At 36.9% G+C, this 27,899-nt stretch overlaps 1 protein-coding gene across 1 annotated transcript in view; it reads right to left on the reverse strand.

Moving 5' to 3' along the window:
• Positions 1 to 27,899, reverse strand: part of TENM3 (teneurin transmembrane protein 3) — a 1,441,984-nt gene that overhangs the window by 509,363 nt on the left and 904,722 nt on the right. The window contains exon 9 of the mRNA XM_014945587.1: positions 1,876 to 1,926. The gene's annotated coding sequence lies outside the window, so the exon portion shown is untranslated. The remainder of the gene's footprint in view (positions 1 to 1,875; positions 1,927 to 27,899) is intronic.

Below are 27,899 nucleotides of genomic sequence, written 5' to 3' on the forward strand. Positions count from 1 at the left end.
CAATAATACAATCTAATAGTTCACAGTTACAAACCCCATTTGATTAAAACCAAAACCAAGCTCACATCCAGAATCTACAAAGCTTTGTCATTAAAAGCTGCTCTACCTACCAACACAAGTCCAAAGTTATGTTCTGAAAACCAAACAATAAGACTAATACTGCATAGAAGAAGTACATGGAAATTTTCCACTCCTTCCAGACCTTTGTTTCAGTATTAATTAATTACTTCTTAAAAAAAAAAAAGATAAAAAGAAAAAAAAAATTAAATATAGAGTTTTATTATCCCCTGCAGGAGACAAGTTAAAGTACAGAGAGAGACAAGTTAAAAAGCCATTTTAAAATTCAAAGTGGTCAGTTGCGTTATATGCAGTACTAGAATTGCAAATATCTCTTTTAGGAAATACCCCTTACATTCACATTTCCATGAGTGAGATACCCCCACCCCTCCTTACTTACACCATCCCTTTGCCAGATTCAAGAAAAAACCCCTGTATTACTCAGCAATCACAGAACACATTTAAATTAAATATGACAACATAACTAGGAAATGAGAGAGGGATAAAAGCTGGTAAAAAAAGTCCAATAATGAAGACTCTAGTTCTGGTGACTAAGTGATACAATATCTAAAGCCTTTTCCAGGTTGTTGAGATTTTTATTCTTTTACAGGGAGAGAGAGCAAGTGAGGATGGGGGGGAGGGAGAAGAATCTGTGGTCTGTAAATGATCAGCACAAAAAAATAAATTATGGTCAAGTAACTGAACTTTTCTGATGTGTAAATTGAATCATTCCCACACGCTGGTGTTTTATAATTAAAAGGCCCTTTTCACTGTGGGAAATTTTACTGAATTTTGTATTAAAAGAAGAAACAAACCATCAATCAGGAGGAGGTAGGGGAACTCAAAGAGCTCAACCCATTAAACTTGAAGAGTGTAGTCGAATTCTGAATCACTTGCTCTAGGAAAACTGTAGCTCTTTTAAGGCAAGATACTGTACAAACATTAATGAGCAGAACACGTATCTGATCGCTGTTCTAAAATCTTTTATAGTCATATAGAAGAACACACTTTCCATTTGGTGTCACAAGACGCAGAATATGGTTTTAAATGAACCCTTTTTGTGAGGTTCACAGGCTTTAAATTACTTGACTTTGGCTACCATTGAGAAAAATCGCTGAACTAAAACCAAAGGGAAAATAAAATTACCCCAACCAGGTACTTGTTCAGTTCAGTAGAGTTGCTATGAAGGGACTGATCAGGCAGATTAAGGTTTGCTCACAGACAAATCACCGCCAAACACAAACAAACACTACTCCTGAGTGGGCACCAAGAGCTGCCACTTCAGAGCCCTGGTTCCTCATCTGCTTTCAGCTGAGCTGAGGTCAGGGCTACACACGACGTTTGCAAATGATTATTCTAAAGCGGGGCATCATTAAAAAACATCACAATATGGCACACGTAGGCAACAGTAGCTTCTTGTGGAAGCTTGAGAACTCTCACAAGAGAGATCATTTTGAGAATTTCATTATTTATTCAATTATGTTCTATTCATGATAAGTCTGGTAACAAGGCAGAGAATTTATCACCCTGGATTTTCCTTCTTGGACAAAATATTTACATCTGTTAAAGTTAGCGCTACATTAATTTATCCTATTTTATATTTTGACCCACACTGTTATTTCAACAACAGTAAATTAGATACAGCAGTATAAATTACTGATAACAAGGAAGTCAGTAGAACATTGTATACCGAGCGCATACTGGCCTATTGTAATTCTGTAGTTTGCTCTATTCTTTCAGTTGGACAACTGTGTGTCATTTAAAAATGTAATATAAAGGTCCTACCAGATCTTGAGGCTGTAGGAGGCTTCATCTTACCTTTAACTTTCTATGTGGCTTATGCTGGTGGGTCTCCAACCATCCAGGAATCTGCAATGACAGTATATTACAAAGAGTTTGGTCATCAAACATGTTTTCATTTTTTAAATGTTTAATTATTATTGCAAAATGCCACAGTAACTTCAAAAATCAAAACATTAGACGGCAATTTCTTTCCTGTATCATTGTTTCTTCTTTACATTTTGATGTACAATGTGCTCATAAACCATGTATCTTTCCTAAAGTCTAAATGAGATGCAGATTATCTGTAATAAAATATTTATTATAGCTGCTGCTGGACTGACATGTTACTACACTGTAAAATGCAGTATTATTTGTTTGAACCATATGGAAGTGTTGATTGTATGTTGAATACTAAATGTAAAAGTGGCATTTTGGAGATCCATGTTCATTGCACCTCATTTGCTGTCACATTGGGTTCCTTCAGGTCACACATGAAAAGGCTCTTTCCTTTCTGCTACTGGGGAAAACTGATCATGTGTCCCGAGAATTTAAAATACGTTTTAAGAGAAAGGTCTTTCTGGCTTTAGCACAGATTATATGAATTTTCAATTGCAACTTAGCAATTTTGTTGATGTATGCACCAGCAAATATATTATAAATCCCCCTGCCATAGCTTTGCAAAGCCAACATATTCAACAGTAATAAACATAAAACATATGGCAAAGATAATGATTATTTTTTAAAGAAAAATAAGCCTAATGGCACTTAGAATATATACAAAGAGCTATTTTCAGATGGTATTTTTCATAAGTATTACAAGCTTACAGTGTTCTGAAGTTAACTATAAAATGATTTTCTGCTTTAATAATCAGGAATTTGGGATTATTTCACATATAAAAACTGAGCATTAATAAATTAAATTGATACATGGACTAAAGCCCTTGCCAATAACAACAGTATCTGAAAATCAAGTTTCATTCTTATCTTTCTTATATTCCAATTATGTTCACATTGTACTGTCTGCCAAAAAGGGAAGAAAAAAAAAAGTACAATATATCTTGAACTGCATAATGAATGTTTTGCTTCTAGAACTCATCTTCAAACAAGAATCTAAACAGTCTACTTGATTTTCCTCTGAGCCTTTAATAATGCTGTGATTTTGCAAGGGATAACAATTTATGCTGATTGATCAAATGTAAAAAAAAATGTGCACTTCCTATAGTTATGCAAATACTTTCTCCCATGACAAAATGCTTAGATTTCACTGTGCAATTTAAAAATGTAGCGTGGAGGAGCATTTCACTAGTAATTTTTTTTTTTTTATTTCAGACAAAAAAGGTGAAAAGCAAAAGCTCAGCATTTTCTGGGATTTTTTTTCTTTTTAAAAAGGCAGGTGTTGGACTGACTGATCAAAGAATCAGAAGACGGGGTATCAATATCATAAAAACAATGGTTTTTGCTGGGATAATTTTCTTCATAGCAGCTGTTTTGGTGCTACGCTTTGGATTTGTGACCAAACCAGTGTTGATCATACCGGGATGTTTTAGCTCTTGCTGAGCAGGTCTTACACAGCATCAAGACATTTCCTGCTCCTCACACTGCCCCACCAGCGAGGAGGCTGGGGGTGCACAAGGAGTTTGGAGAGGACAGCTGACCGAAGGGATGTCCCATGCCACAGGAGGTTCTGCTCAGCAACAAAAGCTGGGGGAAGGAGCGGAGGATGTTCAGAGTTATGGTGTTTCTACACCAACTTCTACAGAGTTATGGTCTTCTACAACAACTGTTAAACACGATGACATCCCGTTTTCCTGGCTAAACATCTCCCTGCTGATGGGAAGCAGTGAATGAATTCCTTACTTAGCTTTGCTTGTGCACACAATTTCTTCTTTACCTATTAAACTGCCTTTATCTCAACCCATGAGTCTTCTCACTTTTACTGTTCTGATTCTCTTTCCCCTCTCACTTGAGGGCAGGGAGGGAGTGGCTGTGTGGGGCTAGGGGTCCTACCAGGGTTGGTCCACAACAACCAGCAAAGTCATTCCTAATATTGCCTTCAAACTTCTGAGAGGCAGAGACTAAGAAACACGATAAGCATCCTATTTTTAGGTTTCATGGAAACCAGACTGCATGCTATATTAGATCGTAACACTGATTGGCTCTACAGCCTGAGAAGCTGGGTGGATATTGGTTCTACCTGAACCATGAAAGCCATTTCCTACAGTATCTGTAAATACAAAACTGGGAAATAAAAGTCAATGCAAACTCTCCCACATGGTACTGAGACACAACAAATGTACCCCTAAGTTTATGCCCTGGATTGTAAATGAAAACCTTTCTTATATATATATGTGCAGACATATAAAAATGGATACATAGCTTGACTGTACAATCAATATAAACATGAAAGATGCTTAAACACTAAAACATAATTATAACAATATGGGGACAAGGTACCGAAAAACCTAAGGCTCAATATTAAAAATGCTCTAACGCATGGTAACCAGTTACCAAATCACTGATTCACACCATTTGAGCACCTCAATACCCAAATACAAACCAAACAGACTTATTCCCAATTTCCCAACTGAGTGCCTGAGCATTCCTATTTGTGTCGTCAGAGTATCTGCACCAGAGATCAGAACAGAGCCCGCTTCAGGAATTCTCAACCCCAGACAGCAAAGGAGCTTGAAAGCAAACCTGAAATGTTAATGTGTAAAGATCTACGGCAACAGTCTTCAATTTCATCCTTGTATTTTCTATACTCATTAATCAGTTTCAGGAATTTAATCTCTGGAGGGTGGGCTAATGAGTTCTAAGCAATGACTTCACACCTGACAATAATAGATATTTATATTCAAGAAAAAGCAGGAATTCTTATAACTCTGCTCTCTTCGATATTTCCTATTTCTAGATTTAGGTGACCCCGTGCTCAAAATTCTTCCCTTCATGTTTCCATTTCTTAAGTGTCTAACTGTTCTGATTCACTTAACTCATATTTCTGAATATATTCCTAGCATTGCACACTTGAAAGTCAAGCTCGGTGACACTCAACTGCCAACACATTTAACTTCCTTTGATGCTCTGATCTTCATTTACTGGAGCATGATCAAAGAGTACTGCCCTTGGAAACTTTGGAAGGAAAACTGAAAATAGCAGCCAGTTAAAAGTCCAGCAAATAGCAATGGAGGCTCATCCCTGATCGGCTCCTTCTGAGCTGCTCAGATGTGGAATTCTTCAGTTTCACGGGAATCGATCTGATTAATCAGTCTGCCGGTTTTAATGGGAAACGTTCACCAGAGGGAGTGTGATTGGGAATTTTAAAATTGAAAAATGGGACTGCTAATCTCTAGTAGTTCAGCTCGTGCACAAACAGACCTGGGGCAAGAATCCCAGCACCGTGGAAGGCACCGCTGTGTAAGAAAAGGAAGTCATTGTTATCAGGACGCGTAAACTGCCCATCTGCCACAAGAAAAATTAAAATTTTGTCTAATTGTTCCTAATGAGCTTCTAGAAGAAGGCAATGGAACATCATATACGATGACCCTAGTCCAGACAACAGGGCAGAGATACAGTTCCTGGCCTCAGCTGCTTGGCCAGGAGGCAGCAGGTCTCCCATGAATCCTAATCCTCACTGGGACAAGACACGTGGAGTCAGACAATGGCATCAGTTTCTAGCAATCCACCAGAGATAGGGATTCTTGCTTACCACCCACACAAAGTTGGTGGAATATTTATTATACTTTCTGAGTCGGAACCTTTTATCCCATGAAAAAAAATGCAAAATAGAAGAGACGGTAAAACATCAATGCTACTTTATGTAAAAGGAGTTTGGAGAGGACAGCTGACCGAAGGGATGTCCCATGCCACAGGAGGTTCTGCTCAGCAACAAAAGCTGGGGGAAGGAGCGGAGGATGTTCAGAGTTATGGTGTTTCTACACCAACTTCTACAGAGTTATGGTCTTCTACAACAACTGTTAAACACGATGACATCCCGTTTTCCTGGCTAAACATCTCCCTGCTGATGGGAAGCAGTGAATGAATTCCTTACTTAGCTTTGCTTGTGCACACAATTTCTTCTTTACCTATTAAACTGCCTTTATCTCAACCCATGAGTCTTCTCACTTTTACTGTTCTGATTCTCTTTCCCCTCTCACTTGAGGGCAGGGAGGGAGTGGCTGTGTGGGGCTAGGGGTCCTACCAGGGTTGGTCCACAACAACCAGCAAAGTCATTCCTAATATTGCCTTCAAACTTCTGAGAGGCAGAGACTAAGAAACACGATAAGCATCCTATTTTTAGGTTTCATGGAAACCAGACTGCATGCTATATTAGATCGTAACACTGATTGGCTCTACAGCCTGAGAAGCTGGGTGGATATTGGTTCTACCTGAACCATGAAAGCCATTTCCTACAGTATCTGTAAATACAAAACTGGGAAATAAAAGTCAATGCAAACTCTCCCACATGGCACTGAGACACAACAAATGTATCCCTCAGTTTATGCCCTGGATTGTAAATAAAAACCTTTCTTTTATATATATATATATGTGCAGACATATAAAAATGATACTGAGACACAACAAATGTACCCCTAAGTTTATGCCCTGGATTGTAAATGAAAACCTTTCTTATATATATATGTGCAGACATATAAAAATGAATACATAGCTTGACTGTACAATCAATATAAACATGAAAGATGCTTAAACACTAAAACATAATTATAACAATATGGGGACAAGGTACCGAAAAACCTAAGGCTCAATATTAAAAATGCTCTAACGCATGGTAACCAGTTACCAAATCACTGATTCACACCATTTGAGCACCTCAATACCCAAATACAAACCAAACAGACTTATTCCCAATTTCCCAACTGAGTGCCTGAGCATTCCTATTTGTGTCGTCAGAGTGTCTGCACCAGAGATCAGAACAGAGCCCGCTTCAGGAATTCTCAACCCCAGACAGCAAAGGAGCTTGAAAGCAAACCTGAAATGTTAATGTGTAAAGATCTACGGTAACAGTCTTCAATTTCATCCTCGTATTTTCTATACTCATTAATCAGTTTCAGGAATTTAATCTCTGGAGGGTGGGCTAATGAGTTCTAAGCAATGACTTCACACCTGACAATAATAGATATTTATATTCAAGAAAAAGCAGGAATTCTTATAACTCTGCTCTCTTCGATATTTCCTATTTCTAGATTTAGGTGACCCCGTGCTCAAAATTCTTCCCTTCATGTTTCCATTTCTTAAGTGTCTAACTGTTCTGATTCACTTAACTCATATTTCTGAATATATTCCTAGCATTGCACACTTGAAAGTCAAGCTCGGTGACACTCAACTGCCAACACATTTAACTTCCTTTGATGCTCTGATCTTCATTTACTGGAGCATGATCAAAGAGTACTGCCCTTGGAAACTTTGGAAGGAAAACTGAAAATAGCAGCCAGTTAAAAGTCCAGCAAATAGCAATGGAGGCTCATCCCTGATCGGCTCCTTCTGAGCTGCTCAGATGTGGAATTCTTCAGTTTCACGGGAATCGATCTGATTAATCAGTCTGCCGGTTTTAATGGGAAACGTTCACCAGAGGGAGCGTGATTGGGAATTTTAAAATTGAAAAATGGGACTGCTAATCTCTAGTAGTTCAGCTCGTGCACAAACAGACCTGGGGCAAGAATCCCAGCACCGTGGAAGGCACCGCTGTGTAAGAAAAGGAAGTCATTGTTATCAGGACGCGTAAACTGCCCATCTGCCACAAGAAAAATTAAAATTTTGTCTAATTGTTCCTAATGAGCTTCTAGAAGAAGGCAATGGAACATCATATACGATGACCCTAGTCCAGACAACAGGGCAGAGATACAGTTCCTGGCCTCAGCTGCTTGGCCAGGAGGCAGCAGGTCTCCCATGAATCCTAATCCTCACTGGGACAAGACACGTGGAGTCAGACAATGGCATCAGTTTCTAGCAATCCACCAGAGATAGGGATTCTTGCTTACCACCCACACAAAGTTGGTGGAATATTTATTATACTTTCTGAGTCGGAACCTTTTATCCCATGAAAAAAAATGCAAAATAGAAGAGACGGTAAAACATCAATGCTACTTTATGTAAAAGTGACTCAAAAAAGCTCATAAAACTTTACTGCTGCCTGCCAGATAAAACACTGAAATGATCCAGCTCATCCTTTTTCTTTGACTACCAACTTTAAAGGTCTATTAACTTGAAACTTGAGTGATTATATTGCTACGTTAACACCTGTGAGAAACCATACAGTGATTTGAATTGAGGAAGAATACCTTGCACACCAGAAAAAATAGTTTTCAGTTTCAGGACACTGAACTGGAACTTCATCTCCTGCTCAGTTATGTGTTGAGATGGTAAAAAGGGGTAGTGAGTTTTTCCATACATACATTCTCTCCACCTTTGCTGGTGAGGACTCTTGAGAACCCGAACTAATGAGGACTCAAGTGTTTGTAAATCGAGAAGGGGCCAGTGTAAGGTAAAGTTGATGGTGTTATCTAAAAAACAACAATTTATGGCAGAGAAACTAAGCAGGTAAGTACCTTCTTGCGAAATGGGACCCTCCACACAGGATTTCAGTAAAAGTTATATGGAATAGGATGGATAGGGCTAGATGTTTATTATCATCTCAGAGAAGCATCCTGGCCACTGATGTGAATAGTGCTCTTTTGTAAATTGTATTTGAGCCATGTCCCTGGGCACAGCTGGAAACAGTCCTGAGCCAAAGATCACGTAGGGCATTTTTATTTACTAGTTTATTGAGTTGGAACATTGGCACAATTGATCCAAAGTTCTTGGTAGCAAATGAATTAGAAACAGCCAAGAGCTGCAGTTCTACGAGGAATAAATAATGTTAGGCTCTCAGCACCAGCCTCAGACAGTATGAATGAATGGGCCTTACTGCAGTAAGAAATAGTCTGCTGCCATAATCCCAGCCATGCGAGGAACCACAGAGCACAGTGTTTTTACTGAGCATAGAACCTTGGATGTAAACAACTATCTGAAACGGAGAGGCACAGTGAGAACAGGTGTCCTGGGTCCAGCTAAATCCACTCAGGTACAATTCATGTTACAAAAAAAATTAAATAAAAAATAAAAATAAAATAAAATAAAATTTAAAGAAAATAGTTACATATAAATTTATATATGTGTATATACACAGGTATAAAACTATAATCAAGGGTTAATGGCTTTAAACCAAAAGAGGGAAAATTTAGACAAGATAGAAGGAAGGAATTATGCTGAGGACATGGCCCAGGTTGCCCAGAGAAGCTGTGGCTGCCCCATCCCTGGAGGTGTCCAAGGCCAGGCTGGATGGGGCTTTGAGCAACCTGGTCTGGTGGGAGGTGTCCCTGCCCAAGGCAGGGGTGATGGCCTTTAAAGGTCCCTCCCAACCCAAACCATTTTATGATCAGTAATAAAGATTTGCTTCCTTCTACACCAGCATGTATTTTTCACTTAATTGCAACAGGTACAGATCTATGTGGTCTCTCCAGAGCCTAAACATGCTGTTAATTCACTTGGTTATTAACTGTGACGCGCACCCACTGGAGCTCCTGACAATAAATTTGAACAACTGTTTTGAAGGACAGCCTTAGAATATACATCATCTTAATCTTAAAATGTCATTCATTACATAGAAACTATGTTCTTCAGCTCACGAGTGACTGTTTTTCTTTTGTCAAAGGATGCTTATCACATTTTCTATATCTATAATATTCTTTGCTACAGAAAAGATTCTTAACTTATTATTTTCACGTTCACAGTATTACTGGTAAAACCTGCTGAGATGCAACCTCACAGCTATAAAGATGCCAGTTACCTGTCATACATGCTTAAAATAATTGGTACCATAGGAAAAGTAATAGAGTAAAAAGTAACATTAAAGAACAGGTCTCTCTGTGATATAATGCAGAACATATGCTCAAAATATGTGCAATAAGTAGAGCTCTGTGCATCCCTTTTCATATCAAAACCAGCGTTTCTTAAACTATTTGTAAGTATGAATTTCATGCTATAACCACTGGTTCTAGTGAAACAGTAGTTCAATTACATGTTCACTCATATTATTAAACTTTTACAACTTCAGAGCACTTTATCCCACACCAAGTCCACTATTAAAACCAATCAGAAAACAAAACTACCCTTTCACTATGAGATATCTACTGGATTTTTCTAATTAGAAAGTAAAACATGCAAGAATAACAGGGCTGAAGGTAAAAGAGTTTAATTTAAAAGAGACTGGAATATTTAATTGTTTAAATTATTGTGAACAAGACTAAATTAAGTTCTGCATTTTTATTAACTTTTCGACAAAGATTTGAATGAGCATAAACCAACAATACATCTTCTCTTTCCATCTTGGATGCATTCCTTAAACAGAATGTGTTTTTTTCTGTTTACAGGGAATACAATTAATTTTGCTACTGATGGCACTATGAAAAATCCATCATATCCAGCCAGGTTCTATGTACAAAAGTTTCAATATATATTTTTAAAATGTCAAAAGATGACTCTGTGTGTATGAAAGCAATTTTAGGAATATACAGATTACATCTTTACATTTACTTTAGATTAAGTTGTATCATCATTATTGTATTCATAGACCACCTTTCTGCCCTTCCCCTGATTCTGTATAGAATTTAGATCATGATGAAGGTTCACATGAAGCTGAGAACAGCTGATGCGCATGGAACAATGTGACAAGGAGCTTTTTACCATAGATTGCCACTATATGATAAGCAGGATAAAGTTTGGCAGTTCTGAGAGAAACCTAACATATTTGAAAGCCAGTTGTCAGAGAATGTTAGTATTCAACTACATGCAGCCTAAAATCTCAAATTATTGTTAATTAAATGGAGTCTGGATTTTAAAGGAACTCTATTTCTTCACTGATTAATCAAATAATTACTATTTTAATCAGTTTTGATATTAATTCTGGCCCATCAAAAGCTGTACTTCTAGCGAGAATGAACAAGATGCTGAAAATGAATGTTTTGCAACAGCAAGGCCTTCCTAACTCCAGTCCCAGCCCCATCACACATCATTTTAAGCCCCATCACACATCATTTCCTCACTCCAGCTGCCAACATCACTGAAGATGATGCATAGATTTCAGCAGTTCCCATGTTTAAACCAGACATTTGAACACACCGTAGTTAATTAACTCTTAAATGCTATTCTAAAATCACAGAATCACAGAATCACAGAATCTTCTAGGTTGGAAGGGACCTTAAAGATCATCTTGTCCAACTGTCAACCTAACTGACAAAAATAGACACCCACACAACAAACAAGGAGCATCATCACTAAACCATACCTCCCAGCACTTCAACAACCCGTCTTTTGAACACCTCCAGGGATGGTGCCTCAACCACCTCCCTGGGCAGCCCATTCCAATGGCTGATGACCCTTTCAGTGAAAAAATTTTTCCTAATATCCAGCCTGAACCTCCCCTGGCGCAACTTGAGGCCATTTCCTCTTGTCCTGTCGCCTGTGACTTGAGAAAAGAGACCGACCCCCACCTCTCTACACCCTCCTTTCAGGGAGTTGTAGAGAGCAAGAAGGTCTCCCCTCAGCCTCCTCTTCTCCAGGCTGAATAACCCCAGCTCCCTCAGCCTCTCCTCATAAGACTTATTCTCCAGACCCCTCACCATCTTTGTCGCCCTTCTCTGGACCCGCTCCAGCACCTCAATGTCTTTTTTGTGGTGAGGGGCCTAAAACCTGACTCAGTCCTCGAGGTGAGGCCTCACCAGTGCCGAGTACAGGGGGACGATCACCTCTCAGGCCCTACTCGCCACACTGTTCCTGATACAGGCCAGGATGCTGTTGGCTTTCTTGGCCACCTGGGCACACTGCTGGCTCCTGTTCAGCCGACAGTCGACCAACACCCCCAGGTCCTTTTCTGCCCAGCAGCTCTCCAGCCACTCTGCCCCCAGCCTGTAGCGCTGCAGGGGGTTGTTGTGACCCAAGTGCAGGACCCGGCACTTGGCCTTGTTGAACCTCATCCCGTTGGTCTCGGCCCATCGATCCAGCCTGTTGAGATCTCTCTGCAGAGCCTCTCTACCCTCCAGCAGATCAACACTGCCACCCAGCTTGGTGTCGTCTGCGAACTGACTGAGGGTGCACTCGATCCCCCCAACATCTCCCCTTCCCCTCCAAAATCCCAAATAGTCTCCATTATGTTTTACCTGTGTATTATCTATGTATCTATTTCTCTTGTACCGATAAATTGTAATGAACTGCAAATTTCCTTCAAATAATTTAATTCGTATTGTGTATTGTGTATTTTCATCAACTCTGCAAGTTCTGCAGCAATATAATCAGTGTCTGGTAGGTGATCAGGTTAGTATAAGGTAAGTTGTAATTAGAGCAGAAAATTCTGTGAAAACTGCTGTGTCTTATATATTTTAGAGGTAACATAAAAGCCTCAAATAAATAATGATGAATTGAATGGAATGTAATTTATTCTTTTCAAAGATTGCTTGCAATGGATGCCACAAAAGTAATATCCAAGTCTAAGTTAGTTTTGAAATATGCAAAGTCAAATGAGACCTTGTTCACTAAAACTAAAGATAATCACCCGAGGCTAAACCTGTGTGTGGTTTCGGATGCAATGTTCTTTGCACTTCTTTTTACTTTTGAAGTCTTTTTAGAAAGGTGTAAAACAGTAAGGATGAGAAAAGAGGGGCTAAGCCTTTAAAGGTTTTGACAGTTTGCTCTTCAACACCTATAACTGGATTTACTGAAAGAAATCAAGTGAAATATTTAAAAAGCTTATGCTGATCTGCAAACATTTGCCTCAGGCATATATATATATTTTTTTTTTTTGATCAAACTCTTTAATAGCACTTTGAAAGGATGTAAATTTTGTCCAGCTTATTTTTGGAAGTTTTGAAAAGAAGGTAGGCCTTAAAATCCAAGAAGTGTTTTGGGGAAAACCAGTGCCCTAGACAAATATGGTTACTGATAGACACCGGTGGGATATAATTGCCCTTGTCAACCTTGAACACACAGTGACTAAATATCAGGAAAAAAAAGTCAATATTACACCAACTGTGCACTTAACTACAGTGTTTCTGTGTTCACATGGAGAACACAAAAATCAATTTATTGTGTGAGGGCTACAATCCTTTCAGAATTCAAGTCAATCCACTGATTTATTAATGCTATTGATTACATTGAACTAAACAGATAATACAAGGACTTGCCATGTCAAAATGCAACTCCCAGTTTCTAGTTTAAAAATTTGATTTTCTTCTTTGGGACGCGAATTATCCTTGAGACCAACTCTACTAATAAAAATGAGAATTCTGTGAGGAGATCTACACCAGTTATGTTTCTCCAAGCCTGCAGAAAAGCGCTCGGCACTGCCTTTTGCTTCCATACTTAAATATTTATACACAGAAACCCCTTTTCTAAGGTCTGAGACGAGATGGACACGAAATATAATTGCAATTAGAGATATGCTGAGCTTCCAGAAAAAAATGTGCCTGGAGACTAACTCATGAAGAATACCTGCTGATTCCTGGGTAGCGCGGGTACTTAACTCACCTGCATGCTGTGCCTCTAGTTACTGTTTGTATTTCACAGGAGAGATCCATTACCCATATCAATAGTGGGCAACCAATTATAGCCAGAACACATTGCCTCAACTATCACCATATATTAGGTTGCGAGCGGCAAATCAGGAAGATGAGCTATGATAATTGAGTAAACCGACAGCAGGTGTGTGATTCATCAGAAGAGAACAACATCACATGCAAAAATCAACACTAAGTGCCACATTAGATAGACCGGAGTCTTCACCTTCCTCCTGCAGTTTGCAGTGACAGGAACACCAAAGACCAGCTTTTATTATTTACCCCAAACTACTAATGCTTCTGCTTTTGAATTATGATTTTTACTGGCAGAATTTCTATTCCCCTAATGGTAAATATATATTTTTTTCTTTTTACCCTGGAGATCTACACATTATTATGAGTAAAATAACAATAGAAAAGAAGACCAAAATGTAGTGTTTCTCTCAGTGGAAAACTTATGTCTATTCTGAAAAAGTTTGCTTATAGACTGTATCTAATTTATGTCTTTTTATTGGTCTGAAGTTGCTTAAGAAATTCATATATTTCCTGTAAAGGAAAGCAAAATCTGATTAACTTATTTTTTTTTCAATATAGACTCAACTAATACAGGCAAGAATCAACAAGTTCAGCTGGAATGTGGGAAAACACTAATGATGTTTCAAAGGATTTTTAGATAAGGCCTCTTATTGTTATGTTCACATCACAGAGTCCGAAACCTAATACAGGCACTAAGCTAAACGGAACACATATTGCAAAGAAAACAATTACAGTCAATGAGGCAATCTCTGTACTGAATCAAAGTGAACTCTTTCACTGAACCACTTTACAGTGGATACAGTGAAGTCCCATCAAAAGATCTTATACCTTGTATTTCTCCTCCTGCAAATAAGATACAGATTCTTGTAACTACAGGTAGGTAATTCAATCTTGTAGATTTTCCCATCTTTATCTTTCAGTCTCATTAAAAATAGCGTGGAAGGTTAGAAGACATAAAGCTTGATTTTTATGCGATTCTTTTAGGGGCACTTAGGTTTGTGATATCTTCAAAGGCAACAGAACTGTTGTGCGGTGGCATAAATGGCATGGCATTTAATTTTGTTTTTCAAGGTGAAAGACAGGATAGCTTTATATGCAATATCATTTTGACTTTCCATCGATATTAGTGAAACTATTTATAATAATCTGAATTACTTGGTTAGATACCACATACATAAAAATATGCAGGGCTAGTTGAGATACCCCGAAAATGTCACAACTCCACCAAATTTAAAACCAACAAAAAAATGTGTGCTCCACAGCACTTGCAGTCTGAAAACTGAGATTTAAGAAGTAGGTGACTCTGGGACATGAAGTGAATAGGAATTGAAGGCTAGAAATGAAGACAATTTAGTTTTAATACTCTCTGGTGTTTATTTTGTATGCAAGTTTTCACTCAGCCACATAGTAATATGGAAAAATTATATGTAAATATCTGGGCTCCAAGTCTATTTGTCCTTCCTTGTCATGATGATTTTTAAAGATATTCTCTCTCTCTTCCTCTCATAAAGAGCAAGCAAATAAAGATTACTTATTCCATGGCAATCGCATAGCATTTCAGTGTGAGGGTTGCAATTTTACACCACTGTAATTTTCTACATCTTGACTCAATATTGCTAATTAAGGGTACTTTAAAAAGTGCATCACTACTGTATTGTGACCTCCTGCATTAAAAAAATCTTGGGGATTTCTCCAGGAATGCATAATTCCACAGTCATGTCTGATGAGTTTCTTCATCAGGGAGAGCTGTTAGTTTGAAATGACAGCTGTGAGTGGTACACAGAAGCAGAATGAGTGAAACTTGACGTCAATAAATACAACACAGTCTGTGTAGGAATAAATACCCTGTTTTTATACATTCAAAATGGTGAATTCTAAATTCTGCTTAGAAAGAGAACCTGGGAGCCATTGTGACTAGTTCTCTAAAAACACCAGCTTCCAACCTCCGTCAAAAGAGCAGCATTAGAACATTCAAAATTATTAGGATAAAAAGCACAGCAGGAAACTTTTTTTAATGCCATAAATCCATGCACTGTATATTCATGTTGAACACTGAATTTCTGATCACTGCATCTCAAGAAAATGCCTCAGACCTAGGAAAGAGGCAGAAAAGGCAGGAAGGATATGGAGTGATTTGTAAGTCATTCCATGCTGGAAGACAGTGGAATGGAACAGAGTTCTTCAGCTTGAGAAAGAGATAATCAAAGAAGGATATGATAGAGACCTACATAACGATATAGAGGGAATTCTCATTACTGGCATTAGAATAGGGATCCTTTAATTCAACTATCACGAGAAAAGTTCTAACAAACAAAGGTTTCCTTAACAAAAAACACAATTAAATTGTGCAAGTCACCATCACAAGATGTTGCAGCCCCAACGCATGAATAATTCAAAAAGTCTAGTGGATTCATTGATAACTTTCAAACATAACAACCCGAATCTGACCTCTGACATAACAAGACTTCAAGCCACTGACCGCCGAGCGGTGGGAGGTTATACACAGGGCAGAAAAGAAATACTTCTTTTCTTGTCCTCTTTCTTTAGGTATCTCCTACTTGTTCAATTCTGTAAGTTTTTATTTTATGCATCAAAAGTAAACCATGCCAGACTAACCTGTTTCCTCTCTTTAATAAAATATCTGGTTTCTTCCTGGATGTAGGAAATTCAGTAGCTCTCATCCATCACCATTAGTGAACTGATGGAATGCCACATTAACTGAGCTTGAGATAATAGAGGTTAGATAGGTAAAGAATTGTCTGAAGGGGAGATACCTGCTGGAAGTGGTGAAAGCCAGGCATAGAAGAGTTTCTCAGAGCCTGATTTTTCAGTGATGTGATTTAATATTTTCATTAGTGGTCTTGGCAGGAAAAATAGTAGGAGCATGCTGAGGAAATGTATTGATAACACAATGTAAGCAGAGGTGCTCCAATACAGAAGAGGATGTTATATCATACAGGAAACGATGGATGACCTTGAGGACTGGTGTAGTAGAAATGGTATGAAATTTAACAATAGGTAATGCAAGATGATACATAAAAAGTATTTCTGTTAGGAACTGGAAGCTAAATATTCGGAAACACAGGGAAGAATCTGTTGTGTTAGTTGATTTCAAGATGACCATACACCTTGATATAACACTATCAAAGCTAATAAAAGAGTAAGGACTAATAAATTATCAATCTTTGAGACTTAAGCTTTTAGATCCCTGTTTTATACTAAATTGAAGTGCAAAATAATAATCTCTGATGTCATTCATGTCCCAGTACCTCTTTGTTCATATAATCAGCATACTCATTTGAGAAATATTTGTTAGGTTCTACCAGACTTCAGTCACTACTATAGGAAAAATATGTGTGTGTGGTCAAACACAGAGAAATATACAATCACTGTATACTTAAAAATGAGTTGAATTCTCACTGGTGGCTTTTTCCTCATTTCCAGAATTATACTGATCTTTCCAAAACCTCTCTTGATTAACATCAGTACCATAAGCCACAGAAAATAAGTTCTTGATATTTTTCCATCACTGAAAAAAAATATTGTACTGTATTAAAAGCTAAAGGCAAGGAAGATCTTATCCATGTATAAAGAAAAGCTGATCTTTAGAGATAGATCTGAATGTTATACAGAAAATAATTTACCATCTGGAATACTTATGGCTCCTTGTGCCATTTCACTTGGAATGCTTTTCATAAGGAAATCCCCAGACATATTTTCTAATGCTAATTTATTTTCCAATATCATTGCTTCCAATTGTGAGTTCCATTACGGCAAGTGATTTTACTCGATAAATACTAGATGCAGAAGAAGTCTAAATGAATTCCAAATCACATTCACTGAGAAGCAGGCAATATGCAAATTGCATACCAATTTTATAAGTCACATACAAACTACAGACAAAACTTTTTGTGAGAACTTCTATGAGGGGCTACTAGTCTGTAGCAGTCTGATTTGATTTATTTCATGGAATTGGCTGTACACACTTTGTTTTCTATACTCTTACGTATGGAAGTTCTACTGATGATGGACTTGAAGAGATGTTATAGCAAAATGAGATACCAAACTCAGCACATCAAAAGTCTGAACTGAACAACTACTACATTTACTGGTGGAAGCGCAGCTCCTTCCTCCAACAGCGTTGTGTCTGGGTTTAGTTTTTGGATCAGAAAATGATTAAGCCTTGGATGTTAGCACACAGAAAGAAAATCTCAGGGCTGTCATGCATTAAATTTTCAAGGAAGTTTGTTACAAATAACATTGAGTGTTCCTACAAGAAAGCCCTCCTTTAAAAGTTGCCTTAAAAGTAAACATTTAATAAAGTTCTAAACATTTGACCTACAATTTCAAACATCTACTTTGCTTTTCTGGCTTGTTGTCATTTACAATAAGAATAGACAAGTTCAAGCCTTTATCTTGCTTTGTGCAGGAAAGAACTGTACATTTGTTCATAATACCCTGACACTATCTCAGACATAAACTGAATTTTTCAGGAAGCATCGTGTTACTCTTACGCTTAAGGGTTGGGTTGTTTGGTTTTTTTTCTACTCTCTGATTTCTTTCATTTCATCCCCTGTTACCAAGGAATAGTCATATTGAAAAATATTCTATGACTAGATTTTCAAAAGTTTACTTATTATAGAGGCTAAACTCAGAATTTTACTAGTGCAATGAAAACATATTTACAGACACACACAGAAACACATGTACACGTGCACAAGACATAGGATCATTTCATCCTGACTTACTCTAATTTTGTTTATAGGCTCATTTTACCTTCAATTTAATGTTTCACCTTCAATTAAGTTAGAAGAAAGGACTTCAGCTGTGAAAACTACCAGTTAAAGTTCTGTTGATTTTTTGTTACTAACATAACAGTAAAAAATGTATCTCTGATTCAACAATTACATTTGTTATGTCAGTTCAACAGGTCGTTGGATCTTCTTAATATAAATCATTTTTTCTCCAAGAAAAGGACAAATTTGCCTAGTAAAGTTCGAGCTGGGTCAGCAAAGCCTGAAAAATCACCTGTGGGGTAGGTTTGTAATTGAGTAGTTTGGAAACCTATAGCTAGCTAACTTCTTCCCTCTAGCAGAAGGTATACACATGATGAAAGAAAATATTCTGGATGAATTATGAATAATTAAGTGAATGCGACGTAATATGAAGTCACCAATACACTACTACAGGAATTATATTAATAATAAAAGCTGTAGTAAATCTTTTACATTTGCTTCATACAAGTACTCTGGTTACCAAGAATTCTTTCTAATCACTTTGAACATAATTTCATTCCATGAGTGTAAAATAATTTCATAGTTTATATATAACTTGTTATCTGTTTATTTATATACTTGTTATCTGTTTTTTAAAGTTCTCTAACAGTTATGCATCAGGATATCAGTCTGTGGCATTCTTCAAGTTCATGGAAGTGCTTCACAACAGGGAGTTCAGCTTATCTTAATGGTGTACAAACATGAAGTTGAAATTTCTTATTCTTAAATGAATCAGCTGAATCAGGGGCTGATTCTACAATGTTTAAGCTAATATTTATTCATCATTACATTCTGTGCTTTTCTGAGGAATTTCTATCATAAAAGAAGTTTATATTTCTACAGAATCCTGAAGGCTTTAAAAACTCTCTGTATCTGTATAACTTTTGAATACATGCATGGCTATTTCTAAGTTTCCAAACAGTATCTGCTTTTCTGAGGAATTGCTATCAAAAAAGAAGTTTCTATTTCTACAGAATCCTAAAGGCTTTAAAAACTCTCTGTATCTGTATGGCTTTTGAATACACGCATGGCTATTTCTAAGTTTCCAAACAGTATAAACTCTCAAATTTGTACGTATTCCTATTCTGACCATTCTGCATCTTTATGGGTTATTGATTTTTAGACCGTGTGGTGATGGTGGTTTAAAATTGAACTATCCATCCAGTAACATAAATTAGATAGCAATTTGCCTTTTATGTATCGCAAAACCTGCATACTGAATGTCAAATGTATGTGGAAAGGAGCAAATCACAGTCTAATCTGATAAACCCGTGGTAATGGTTGGACATTTCATACTCTGTATAAGGAAAACTTACAGAATGTAGACATTAAGACAATTTAAAAAGAGAAATGCTGTCAAAACTTTGGACATAGCTTTACAAGCTTTATTTGATCAATAGAGGATATTCCAGAAGACAATATAGAGAGGAAGGTCTTGTGTTAAACTTCACACACCTGGACTTCAAGTAACTCAGTGATGAAAGACCAGAAACTCAATTACACAGTCAACAGAATGATTTATATGTCTCCAAAGACTCAGATTAGGGCTTTACCCCTTGCTAACAATTACACAGGGCTCCCAAGTACATCTGCAGGGGTGAGCACTTTAGGTATTCAAGTTAGAAGGCTGAGCCTAGATCTTAAAGTCAGACACCAACCTGTTGATTACATCATTATATCTTGTTTTTAATACAGCTTGAAAACCCTGGCACTTTTTCAGGGATATTCTATTGTATGGGCATTAGAGATATAAGTTACTGTTCTAAGAATTACTTCATTAATTTATTCTATCCAGGGCAAACTCCCTATTTACAGCACAGTCAAAAATGTAATTCTTTCTTATTTAACTGCAAGTTAATTAACCAAAGCACAGTTTCTTTAAATTTCTAAAAATTAGTAAAGATCCTATCAATCAATAAGTTTGTAACTGACAACTGGACAGAAGAGAGAGAAAATCCAGGTGCAGGATTCCAGGTAGTAGTTTCTTGAAAGATCCTTAAAGAGTAAACTTTAATATAATCAGGAAAAAAGCACCAGCCCCCCACCCACTAAAACCTTATCAACATGCCTATTAAGACAATGAGGAAAAAACTAATTAAAGTAAATTAGCTTAATGTGCACAGGCTGGGTAAAGACAGATCACTTTTAAAAATCCAAGAAGATAATGGTACCCATTTGGGATATGTTTTTGGCATTTTTCATATAAATTGGACAGTTTTAGAGGATAAATATGGTACAGAAGTCCTCACAGGCAATTATGCCTTTACAGTGCTGGTGGCTGACATCATAAAAGTATAATTTTAATTGCTATTAATTGTGTTAAGTCTGCTTTTATTGAATACTTAATGCCATCTCTGACAGTTGTAGTAATTTATGTACTTTAATGAAGCTTCTTGGTAGAAGTTTGGACTTATAGGGTCATTTACACTTTGTTCAAAATGTCAGTTCAACAGGTCGTTGGATCTTCTTAATATAAATCATTTTTTCTCCAAGAAAAGGACAAATTTGCCTAGTAAAGTTCGAGCTGGGTCAGCAAAGCCTGAAAAATCACCTGTGGGGTAGGTTTGTAATTGAGTAGTTTGGAAACCTATAGCTAGCTAACTTCTTCCCTCTAGCAGAAGGTATACACATGATGAAAGAAAATATTCTGGATGAATTATGAATAATTAAGTGAATGCGACGTAATATGAAGTCACCAATACACTACTACAGGAATTATATTAATAATAAAAGCTGTAGTAAATCTTTTACATTTGCTTCATACAAGTACTCTGGTTACCAAGAATTCTTTCTAATCACTTTGAACATAATTTCATTCCATGAGTGTAAAATAATTTCATAGTTTATATATAACTTGTTATCTGTTTATTTATATACTTGTTATCTGTTTTTTAAAGTTCTCTAACAGTTATGCATCAGGATATCAGTCTGTGGCATTCTTCAAGTTCATGGAAGTGCTTCACAACAGGGAGTTCAGCTTATCTTAATGGTGTACAAACATGAAGTTGAAATTTCTTATTCTTAAATGAATCAGCTGAATCAGGGGCTGATTCTACAATGTTTAAGCTAATATTTATTCATCATTACATTCCTGCTTTTCTGAGGAATTGCTATCAAAAAAGAAGTTTCTATTTCTACAGAATCCTAAAGGCTTTAAAAACTCTCTGTATCTGTATGGCTTTTGAATACACGCATGGCTATTTCTAAGTTTCCAAACAGTATAAACTCTCAAATTTGTACGTATTCCTATTCTGACCATTCTGCATCTTTATGGGTTATTGATTTTTAGACCGTGTGGTGATGGTGGTTTAAAATTGAACTATCCATCCAGTAACATAAATTAGATAGCAATTTGCCTTTTATGTATCGCAAAACCTGCATACTGAATGTCAAATGTATGTGGAAAGGAGCAAATCACAGTCTAATCTGATAAACCCGTGGTAATGGTTGGACATTTCATACTCTGTATAAGGAAAACTTACAGAATGTAGACATTAAGACAATTTAAAAAGAGAAATGCTGTCAAAACTTTGGACATAGCTTTACAAGCTTTATTTGATCAATAGAGGATATTCCAGAAGACAATATAGAGAGGAAGGTCTTGTGTTAAACTTCACACACCTGGACTTCAAGTACCTCAGTGATGAAAGGCCAGAAACTCAATTACACAGTCAACAGAGTGATTTAAATGTCTCCAAAGACTCAGATTAGGGCTTTACCCCTTGCTAACAATTACACAGGGCTCCCAAGTACATCTGCAGGGGTGAGCACTTTAGGTATTCAAGTTAGAAGGCTGAGCCTAGATCTTAAAGTCAGACACCAACCTGTTGATTACATCATTATATCTTGTTTTTAATACAGCTTGAAAACTCTGGCACTTTTTCAGGGATATTCTATTGTATGGGCATTAGAGATATAAGTTACTGTTCTAAGAATTACTTCATTAATTTACTATATCCAGAGAAAACTTCCTATTTACAGCATAGTCAAAAATGTAATTCTTTCTTATTTAACTGCAAGCTAATTAACCAAAGCACAGTTTCTTTAAATTTCTAAAAATTAGTAAAGATTCTATCATTCAATAAGTTTGTAACTGACAAATGGACAGAAAAGAGAGAAAATCCAGGTTCAGGATTCCAGGTAGTAGTTTCTTGAAAGATCTGCAAGCTAATTAACCAAAGCACAGTTTCTTTAAATTTCTAAAAATTAGTAAAGATTCTATCATTCAATAAGTTTGTAACTGACAAATGGACAGAAAAGAGAGAAAATCCAGGTTCAGGATTCCAGGTAGTAGTTTCTTGAAAGATCCTTAAAGAGTAAACTTTAATATAATCAGGAAAAAAGCACCAGCCCCCCACCCACTAAAACCTTATCAACATGCCTATTAAGACAATGAGGAAAAAACTAATTAAAGTAAATTAGCTTAATGCGCACAGGCTGGGTAAAGACAGATCACTTTTAAAAATCCAAGAAGATAATGGTACCCATTTGGGATATGTTTTTGGCATTTTTCATATAAATTGGACAGTTTTAGAGGATAAATATGGTACAGAAGTCCTCACAGGCAATTATGCCTTTACAGTGCTGGTGGCTGACATCATAAAAGTATAATTTTAATTGCTATTAATTGTGTTAAGTCTGCTTTTATTGAATACTTAATGCCATCTCTGACAGTTGTAGTAATTTATGTACTTTAATGAAGCTTCTTGGTAGAAGTTTGGACTTATAGGGTCATTTACACTTTGTTCAAAATAAGGCATTTTATCAGCTAAGAAGTACAGGTTATAAAGACACTGATTTTTGCCTTCTCAAAATTTGTTCATTAGCCATGTGTCATGACTATAAAACCAATTTCTGTCTCATGTTTTAAATGTATCAGAATTTACTAAATATTTGTAAAAGAAACAGCTACTGCCTGATTTTGCAATATGAAGCAAACTCTCTATTTAACAAGAATGTAACTGAATTTAGAGAAGCTGATGAATGGCTAAATGACACCAATTCACATTAATATTATGCCACTTGGGAATACAGAATGAGTAAAATAAAACCCTGGGATTGCTTTGGCATTCAACTACAAAACCACTGATGACTTTAACTGAATAGGGCTGTCTGCTGGAAGAACTTGGACCAAACATTTAAGAACACATCAAACAGCAGAAGAAATGTAAAATAATAAAGATAAACTAAAGAAGTATTTAACAACATAATTTTACGTAATGCAGAGAACAATTTTATCAACTTTCCATTTCTGTACTAAAATTCACATTGCTCTACTGCCAACTGTTGTAGGTCTTCACTGGTGGTGTGATTTGCATTATTAAATTATGAGAAATTAATTTATCTCAATCAGTGCTAGTTTCAATATTTGTGAATTAGTAATAGCCCCAGTCACACTAATGGGACGGATACATCTATTATGCTTTTCTGTCTTTTTTCATGCCTATTTACATTAGCAGCAGCATTATATACAAAATAAATTATTGAATGGGGTAGGCTCTTGGAAGTTCTAGCCCATTGTCAGAACTGTGTAATGTATATTTAACAGAATGAGCTATTATAATTAAGGTGATGCCCCCAAACAGACCTTGTAGCAGAAGGTTTTAAGTAACCATGGACTGAGATTTCTGTGTCCTAGTTCCAAAAATGTAGCAGAGTCAAATACAGCAGCTGGTTGTCCATCACCACATTCACTTTGCTATCTCTGAATCATGTGAACCAAGTTAGACATCTTCTAACCAGATTTTTGCCGTCCTGAAGGGGAAGGAACTGTCTTTGTAATTTGGTCCTTGTTGCAAAATTAGGTGGAATTCTCAAAGTTAATTTTTAGACAACGAGGGAGTGGACATCTGTTGCTTTTGTTAAAAAAAAAAAAAAAGCTGCCAAACCCCAATAAACCAGAAAAATTTGGAACATTTGAAAGCCAAGACTCTCTAAAGGTTGTGAAGTTTTAATCTGAAAACCAGGTGAAATTAAAATTCTTTTAAAATTAAAAATAAAAATATTTTAAAGCTTATTGCAATACTAGGAACAGATAACTTGAAAATAATATTTTGTAGATATGCCAAATATTCTACATTTTTCATGATCTATGGTTGACTGCTTTATAGCTATATCTCAATAGAATATGTGCTTGATAGCTGTGGTATCTCTAGAGCAGAGTGGGCTCTAAGATTTGCATGAAGTCAGAAGGCTTAATACTGTAAAAAAACTGGTTCTAGGAATACTCCAGTTTTAGGGTATTATTACAGTAAAATTAGGTAAGGCCAAACAAGAGAAAATACAGTACTGGATAAGACCAGAAACGAGACAAAAGCTGGAAAAATATTGTGTTGTTCAGACATGTATAAAGTTAGATAATGGGAAAGTTAGATTTAAAGAACTAGAACGGGGTACCTGCAACAAACACATTTTCAGCCATTTTTATGAGCTAAACGAGAAGTAGAAGGGTGACAAAAATCAGAACTGAAATATTCAGATCCTGGATTTTATTTAGTTATTACTTATGTTTATTATAAAGAAATATTGATAGCTCTACACAATCTTGCACATGGCAATGCACTCATAAGGAGCACTTGCTTTATCTTCTTCCCTAACTCCAAACACATGTCCCTCCCTTTGTCTCTTTTCTAGCCCATTTTCAGGCCCTACTCCCTTTTTTCTTTTGCTTCTCAGACTCCCTTTGCTTGCATTTCAGTAGCATATCTACTAGTGTATTTTTCATTTAATAGCTATATATGTATTTACTATTTATCAAGTATTTTTATGAATCATCCCTTTCATCCTTTTTTCTATCAAGCAGCCATTCAGATAAGAGTCTATTAGGTCTATTAGGCAATTTTGAAGTAATGCTTATCTTGAGTAAGTAATTTTATATTATAAATTGCAGAAACTACTGTATTTTTCTGTAAATTACCAGAGCTGAAGTCTCCGTTGATTCTAGTAAGATATACACATTTTGCTGTCTGCACTGTTGCCATGATTGGCACTGACGATAGGATTAAAAATTATTTATGTTTTTTATGTTAACGGAAAGGATAAAGCTAAGAGCTAAAAAAAAAAAATATACATAGCCAACCGCCTTGCAAATGATTTTTAGAAGAAGATATTTAGAAAAATCTATTCCCATGCTGTAACATTTCTTCTATTTAACTTCTCCCTGGGAATATTCCATCTTTATTCCAAAGGACTGGAGGGATGATAGATCCAAATTTTTGACCTCCTAGTTCAATTAACCTCTCAATTATATTGCTGTAATTAAGAATAACTTCCCTGAATCAAGTGGAGTTATATTAAAATAGATGTAAATGAAAGCAGAATCAAATCCTGTATTTGTAACCTCCACAGTACAAGCCAATAAATTCGTGTCAAGGCTGCAAATATCGCTGCTGGAAATCATAAAAGCTGAACAATCTTGCTAAGTTACAGGGTTTTGTTTATTTGATGGTGTTTATTGGGGAAAAGAAAGCACGTAGACGACCAGGTACACTTCACATGCAAGAGAAGGAAAAGGGCAAGGAGGAGGGAGAGCATGAGAGCAAAAGAGAAAAACATTCTCTAAGGGAGCTGAGGGAATGGGAATGGCATAAGGGAACTGGTGGAAGATCAAAACAGTTCAGAAATGAGAGAAAGGAGTAAAGGGAGCTCAAGACACTTTGTGAGGATCGCAGAAATGTGAGATGTAGAGTGGCCACAAGGAGTATTTTATTGGCAGCCAAAACGCCCCAGTGATAAAACCATAAAACACGCCAGAAAAGGAACTAAATATAAAAATGTGCATCAGTTGGCCTTAAAAGTCTGCCTGAAAGATTTTAATAGGGAAGAAAGAGGAGTTCAGGAATGATTAAGTCTATATCTGAGGTGCCTTAAAACAGTGGGGGACTATCCCATTCTTAACACACTTCATTGAGTTTTTGATTTCCAGGATATACAGGGTAACACAGTGCAATGCAGAGAAAAGTTCCTTATATAGAGATACTCGCAGCAGTACAGCTACGTCTTTATTTTTCAGACAGAGAAGAAACTAGAGCAGGTTTTCAGGAAGGTATCTTGATCCCAGTGGATGTTGATCAATAGGCAAAAAAGAGGTACGTTGATAACAAAACACATAAACCCACATAAAAGTCAAACTTATAGTATAATTGCTGCTTTTATACCTCCCCCTTTTGTTAGTTAACCAAGTGGCAAGAAAGGTTTGTCTCTTACTTGAACTAGAGATTACTACATTATGGGAGTACTTATTGCAAGGTGCAAAATTCAGCTCCATTTCCTTCCCTGTGCTCTGCAGTTCCCTAGCATGGATCGCAGCTACCAGACACGTGGAAGCCTCCCAAAATGACCTGTCTTTGTCAGAGATGCTGCAGCTTCTGCTTATTGCGCTGTGAAAGAGATTGAGATGGAGCAGCACTGCTGCCTCCCCCTTCCTGACACCTCTGGGGTAGGGTAGATTCAGATTAGATATTGGGAAGAAATTCTTTGCTGTGAGGGTGGTGAGACCCTGGCCCAGGTTGCCCAGAGAAGCTGTGCCTGCCCCATCCCTGGATGGGGCTTGGAGCAACCTGGTCTGGTGGGAGGTGCTCTTGCCCACGGCAGGGGGTTAGAACTAGATGGTCTTCAAGGTCCCTTCCAACCCAAACCATTCTGTGGTTCTATAGTGCTGAGAAAAATCCTGAAGAGGTACCGATCAGCAGTTTTTCAACAAGTAAGCTCAAATCTTGGTAGCTCTCAGAACATCTCATTTTCTTTAATGTGCCTATTATTAGCTAAATAATCATAAGTTCACTCAGTCTCCACATGAAAAAATAAGTAAACAAAACATTATTCAATATAAGGCAATAAAAATAGAATTATAAGAAACATTCAAACCCATTATATTTCCTTTTCCTTGTTGTTAAACTCTCTAGGAAGCAGAAAAAAAACCTCAGCTTTGCTCATTGTCCATTCCTGAAAAGCCTGTCAAAGAACGGAGCTGAATTTTCAGAAATATTAAGATAAACATCTATAATAATAGTTATAATGAACAAGATGTCATGTATCTTCTGTGAAGCATAAAACTTATGCCTGTTTATTGCTTTACAGATGCCCAAGATTCAAAGCTTTTTCCATGTTTACAATTTTTTTAGTCGCAAAGCTTTTCTCCCATAATCTTTTAACTTTCAAAACTCCTGAGTGGAACCACCAGTTTAAATGGCAAATTGCAGCTAATGGGAATTAGTAAGAGGAGAAGCAGCAGCAGTGTTTGTGCTGCTGAGGCTGGCACCTGGAACACAGGTAGTCCACACGGTAGAAATATTCCTTCCAAAATGCCTAAAACTCCAGGAAAGCTTTGGAGCTGCCATCAAAAGAGAAATTCATCCCAGGCTGTGTGCCAGAATCAGGACTGTGGCACTACTTAAGCCCCACTAAAACCTTCAAAGGCTTAAGCAGCACTTAAAACCTTGTGGTATTTGGCAGAGACTTTTACCAGTGTCAGTGGAACCAAATTATTTCTTCTAAAACTAGCTAATGTCACCAGTGAAGAACCTCCCAAAGTACTTAATTATTTTTTGTTCCCTAAGATCTGAAGAACTTGAAAAACTGATGTTTGTGTTCTCAGAACATTAGAAGTATAGCTTGGAACTTCATTTTCTTTCAAACGTTCTTTAAA

This window comes from Calidris pugnax, unplaced genomic scaffold, assembly GCF_001431845.1.
Source record: "Calidris pugnax isolate Ruff unplaced genomic scaffold, ASM143184v1 scaffold58, whole genome shotgun sequence".
In the NCBI taxonomy this organism is placed as follows: domain Eukaryota; kingdom Metazoa; phylum Chordata; class Aves; order Charadriiformes; family Scolopacidae; genus Calidris; species Calidris pugnax.